This window comes from Phragmites australis, chromosome 22 (assembly GCF_958298935.1).
Source record: "Phragmites australis chromosome 22, lpPhrAust1.1, whole genome shotgun sequence".
In the NCBI taxonomy this organism is placed as follows: domain Eukaryota; kingdom Viridiplantae; phylum Streptophyta; class Magnoliopsida; order Poales; family Poaceae; genus Phragmites; species Phragmites australis.
Window position 1 is genome coordinate 20447546 of NC_084942.1, and position 6000 is coordinate 20453545.

Below are 6000 nucleotides of genomic sequence, written 5' to 3' on the forward strand. Positions count from 1 at the left end.
TCTCCCCTACAACGCCATCCTCGGGCGTCCGGCGCTTGCAAAGTTTATGATGGCCGTGCATTATGCATACCTTACGGTTAAGATGCCCGGCCCCGCAGGCTCTATCTCTGTGACCGCCGACTCCGGCGGCGCCGTCTCCTGCGCTGAACAATCATACATGGCTCTGGTCTCAGCACAGGCCGAGGTCGATGGCTCTACAGGGGGCCCGGGACCCTCTTCATCCAAACCCCGACTCGCCGCCGACACCTCTGTTCCAACGAAGGAGGTCGTGGTGGGCGAAGACGCTACCCAGGTTGTCCGTATCGGCAGCGACCTGGGCAGCAAATAGGAAAGCGCGCTCGTCGCCTTCCTCCGGGCCAGCATAGACGTGTTTGCCTGGCAACCGTCCGACATGCCCGGGATCCCTAGAGAGGTGATCGAGCATCACTTGGCCGTGCGTTCGGACGCCCGCCCGGTGAAGCAGAAGGTCCGGCGGCAGGCGCCAGAGCGCCAGGAGTTTATCCGCGAGCAGGTCAGCAGGCTCCTCGACGCCGGATTCATCCGAGAAGTCCTCCACCCCGACTGGCTAGCAAACCCAGTCATCGTCCCAAAGGCCAACGGCAAGCTTCGCATGTGCGTGGACTACACCGACCTTAACAAGGCTTGCCCTAAAGATCCCTTCCCCTTACCTCGCATTGATCAAATTATAGATTCAACTGCGGGATGTGATCTTTTATGCTTCCTAGATGCAAACTCTGGGTATCACCAGATTCGCATGGCCATAGGGGACGAGGAAAAAACTGCTTTTACCACCCCGGTGGGGACTTATTGCTACATGTCAATGCCTTTCGGCCTGCGCAACGCTAGATCCTCTTTCCAGCGCGCTATTCGTATCACTCTTAACTCGCAGGTTGGCCGCAACGTCGAGGCTTACATCGACGATCTCGTGGTCAAAACCCGAGACCGCGCCACCCTGCTCGAGGACCTTGCCGAGACTTTCAACAGTCTCCGCTCTACCCGCCTCAAGCTCAACCCGGAGAAATGTGTCTTCGGGGTGCCGGCGGGCAAGCTCCTTGGTTTCTTGGTCTCTGGCCGAGGGATCGAGGTCAATCCAGAGAAGATCCAGGCCATCGAGCAGATGCGACCCCTGGTTCGACTCAAGGAGGTCCAGCGCCTCGCCGGCTGCATGGCAGCCCTCGGGCGCTTCATCTCCAAGCTCGGGGAGCGAGGGCTCCCCCTCTTCAAGCTTCTGAAGAAATCCGGACGTTTTGACTGGACGCCGGAGGCCGAGCAGGCCTTCCGCGACTTAAAGAAGTACCTTACTTCGCCACCCGTGTTGGTGGCTCCCTCCCAAGGTGAGCCCCTACTACTTTATGTTTCGGCCACTCCACAGGTCGTGAGCATAGTGCTGGTGGTGGAGCGCGACGAATGTTCGGGGTCGGGTGCTGGGTCCCAGCTCCCAGAGGCCCCCGACCACTCACTTGTCCTCGTGGCTCCCCCTGGGCAAGGGGTCGAACCCGAGCACACTGCTCTTCCCAGCCAAGGAATCGAGCCCGAGTACCCGGCCAGCCCCGACCATGCCGCCGACCTTGGGGGCTGCGGCAGCCCCCCGAGTAGGGCCACCGTCCGGGTCTGCCGGATGCAGCGACCGGTATACTTCGTCAGCGAAGTCCTCCGGGAAGCCAAGACAAGGTATCCCCAGGCGCAGAAGCTACTCTATGCCGTGCTCATCGCCTCCCGGAAGCTGCGCCACTACTTTCAGGCGCACAAGGTCTCGGTGGTTACCACTTATCCACTGGGACCCATTCTCCGGAACCGGGAGGGCACCGGGCGCGTTGTCAAATGGGCGGTCGAGCTGGCGGAGTTCGACCTACACTTCGTCTGTCGCCAGGCAATCAAAAGCCAGGCACTCTCCGACTTCTTGGCAGAATGGACGCCCGTCCCCTGCGTTGTCCCAGAAGAGATCTCCACCTATCCCGGGCGCGACGCGCCCAGGTACTGGGTCATGCACTTCGACGGTTCCCTCTCGCTTAAAGGCGCAGGGGCCGGAGTGGTTCTCACCTCCCCAACAGGTGAAGAGCTCCGGTACGTCGTACAGCTGCAGTTCCGCGCATCCAACAACATGGCGGAGTATGAAGGTCTCATCGCCGGCCTCCGGGCTGCGGTGGGGCTCGGGATTCGTCGCCTCCTGGTCAAGGGGGACTCCCAACTGGTCGTCAACCAGGTATCCAAGGAGTACCAGTGCACGGATCCTCAAATGGCGGCGTACGTGGCTGCGGTCAGGAAGCTCGAAAGACGCTTCGATGGCCTCGAGTTGCGGTACATCCCTCGCCGTGACAACGCTCTGGCCGACGAGCTCTCTCGCCTGGCCTCCTCACGTGCGCGCGTCCCTGCCGGAGTCTTTGAAGAAAGACTCGCACGGCCTTCCGTCCTGCCTGCCGAACAGGATGAAGGGGAAACCTCGAACTCAATTCAGGGGACCCCGGCGGTGCCCTCAGTGGGAAGCCCCGTCAGGGCGCTGCCGTCCGGCGAGTGCGCTGTGCTCGCCGAATGTTCTCAAGATACCTCGTGGATGTCTGACATCCGAGGGTACTTGAAAGAAAAGTTCCTACCCGAGGATGAGGCGTCTGCCGAAAGAGTTGCTCGGCAGTCCAGGCGCTATGCCATAGTAGATGGGGATCTCTACCGGCGTAGCGCAGGAGGTGTCCTCCTGAAATGCATCTCTCGGGCAGAAGGCGGCGATCTTCTCGCTGAGGTCCACGAGGGCGAGTGCGGTGGCCATTCATCGTTCCGCACGCTGGTCGGGAAGGCCTTCCGGCAAGGTTTCTACTGGCCTACAGCTCTCCAGGATGCTTCCGAGCTGGTTCGGCGCTGCAGGGCGTGCCAGTTCCATGCAAAGCAGATTCACCAGCCAGCTCAGGCTCTCCATACCATTCCCCTGTCATGGCCTTTCGCGGTCTGGGGTTTGGACATTCTGGGTCCATTCCCCCGAGCAGTCGGAGGCTATGCATACCTATATGTCACTATCGACAAATTCACCAAGTGGCCGGAGGCGGTCCCAGTCGTCAAGGTGACCAAAAACACGGCGCTCCAGTTTATCCGCGGCATCACCAGCCGCTTCGGCGTCCCGAACCGGATCATCACCGACAACGGCACCCAGTTCACTAGTGCCTTGTTCGGGGACTATTGCGAAGATCTCGGCATCAAGCTTTGCTTCGCTTCCGTCGCTCATCCTCGGAGTAACGGGCAGGTCGAGCGCGCCAACGCGGAGATACTGAAGGGCCTCAAAACTCGGACCTATAACGTGCTCGCTAAGCACGGGAAGGGATGGGTAGACGAGCTGCCAGCCGTGCTGTGGGCCAATCGGACTACGCCAAGCCGCGCCACCGGGGAGACTCCTTTCTTCCTCGTCTATGGCGCCGAAGTAGTCCTCCCCTCCGAGCTCACTCTGGGCTCCCCTCGAGTGCATGCATACTCTGAGGGTGATCAGGAGCGGCAAAGACGCGACGACGTGGATTACCTGGAAGAGCGCCGGCGGCGTGCCGCTGTCCGGGCGGCTCGGTACCAGCAGAGTCTGCGGCGTTATCATCTGCGCCATGTCCGGGCCCGGTCTCTCGAGGTGGGGGACCTAGTTCTCCGACGCGTCCAGTCGCGCGAAGGAATGAATAAGCTGTCCCCTGTGTGGGAAGGTCCCTTCACCGTGATCGCGGTCCCCCGGGCAGGTTCTTTCAGGTTGGCGACGGAGGAAGGACAGCCACTCCCGAATCCGTGGAACATTGAGCATCTCCGACGCTTCTACCCGTAGATGGTCGTGCTCGCGGCTCAGGTCAGCAAGGCCGGGGGCTTCTCCCCGCCCGAGCAATCTAAAGGCTTCGCCCCGTGGGGTAAGTCGCTGTCGCCCAACCTTGTGAATATTGCACATTCAGTATTTCAATAAGCAATCGCTATGTCAAATTATTTTTCTGGATTCCCAATGTTTAATCTGTTTGGTGAGGTGCTCGGTTGTGCGAGAAAAAGTTCGCTCTCTCATTTTTCCCCGTTGATAAAAGAATCCCAATCGGTATACATGCGAGCAGTCGCCGCTGACTTACGTCCGACATGGTAGGCTGTGGTATTCGGTGTCGTGGCAGGCTCCCGGGCACTAACCGAGTTTCGGGGTGCTCTGGGTAATCCCATCACTCGAGCTGCTCGAGTAGGCCGGAGCTCAGGCCCCCGGAGCGGGCTGTCGGTGCTCGGTCTGGTCTGTCATACCCGGGCACCACCGAACCGTAGGACCTCTGGGTTACGCCTTTGCCCGCTCTTGTCCGCCGGTTCGGGTATTCGAGAGGTCTCGGGTCAAAAACGAGAGCAGTCTATAGCAAGTACCGCACTGACAGAGCGCACCAGACAAAGAAATCCTATTTTTTTCTCTTAAGTCACAGGCTGGCGATCACGAGCAGCTCGGCCGCGAGGGCTTCAATGCCCCGGTCTCTGGTCGGCCCCAAGGGTCCTCGGGTGGTCCTACCACTTAGGCATGGGTGGTCGAGATCACCCGACCCTAGGAGCCTCGTACGCCTTCCGGGCGCTCGGGCGCCCCGTTGAAAGAATTAAGTTCCCGGGCACCCGAGCTCGGAAGCACATCCCTCCTGGATCGGTGGGCCGGAAGGCCGACAGCTGTCCAGTGAGTGGTTATATTCAGACAAATCTACTTTCAGTAAATTTATGTTCCCGAGTCATTCTCGGGGGCTCTCGCGCCTTAATCTATTCGGTGAGGTGTTTTCCTCGCACGCAAAAACCCTGCCGCGTGTCTACTTTTTCCCAGAACGACAGAGCGGTTTGCAGAAAAGAGTAGCGCGCGTGCGATAATGTCTGACCGAAGCCCTTCGTGGTGGTTGTGGTGTTCGGTCCGCTTTTAAGGACCCCGAGCACTACCGAGTCCTCGGGTACCCTGGGTAATCCTATCGCTCGAGCTACTCGGGTAGTCCGGAGCTCAGGTCTCGGGGGCGGGCTGTCAGTGCTCGGTCTGGCCCGTTTTAAGCCCGGGCACCACCGGACCGCGAGGACTCTTGGTCACATTCTCGCCCGCACGCGTCTCCCTTCTACTAACTGAGTGGTCGCAAAGTGAAAAAGTGTTCATTAGGCACGGCGTGTTCCGAGCGGGATCAATCTATCTTCCGGACAAGGGAGTCTGTGTTTTCATTTCTTAACCTAGGCAATGCGGACTCGCGAGAGCTCGAGGGCTGGCTGCGCCAACGTCAGCGATCGGAACAACTTCGTTTCTCGGGGATGGGAAGGTCGGGAACGGCCCGACTGAGTACTCCCCGGGACTTCCAGGCAGAACACCAGAAGAAACATCAAACACACAGAGAAATTGGAGTCGCAAGCCCAAGGAGAAGCTGCCATTATATCCACAAGACATCTACAAGGCGTTTTCTAAGGGTTCACTCCTAATATTTACATCCATTGAGACGGCAAAAGAAAGACAAAGGCTACAAAAGATCTAGTCGGCGGCGGAGGCGTCGGCTGAATCCTCTGAGTCGTCCCCGGGGGCTGGCGAAGGCGGCACCTCTCGCCTGAAGCCGGCTGCCACCACGGAGGCGGTACTCCGGACCGCTGCCCGGGCGGCCTCTCCCTCAGCCTCGACCACTCCCTCCCGCGCCGGCTCCAGTGGGAAGTTCGGGTCCCTGCTTCGGTAGCAGGCCAGGACGTGCTCGGCCACTACACGTGCCAAGCCACGTCCCTCCCGGGTGGCAAGTTCCTGGACTGCCCAAGGCAGGGCCTCGAGGCGCTCGCAGACCTGCTGCAGCCCCAACACTTGTCGTGCGGGGCCGTCGCCCTTCTTGTCATCGACAAGCCGTCCGAGACCACCCTTCTCCACGGCCCGTCGCATCCGCCGGAGTATGTCGTCCAGCATATACTCGAGGTTGACCCGCGAGACAAAGGCGGTCTCGAGCTTCTCCTTGGCAGCCCGCAGCTGTGCCTCGAGTCCCTGGTTCCCGACCGAACCGGAAGAACCGCCAGCTGCGGCGGGGGCGGCAGCCT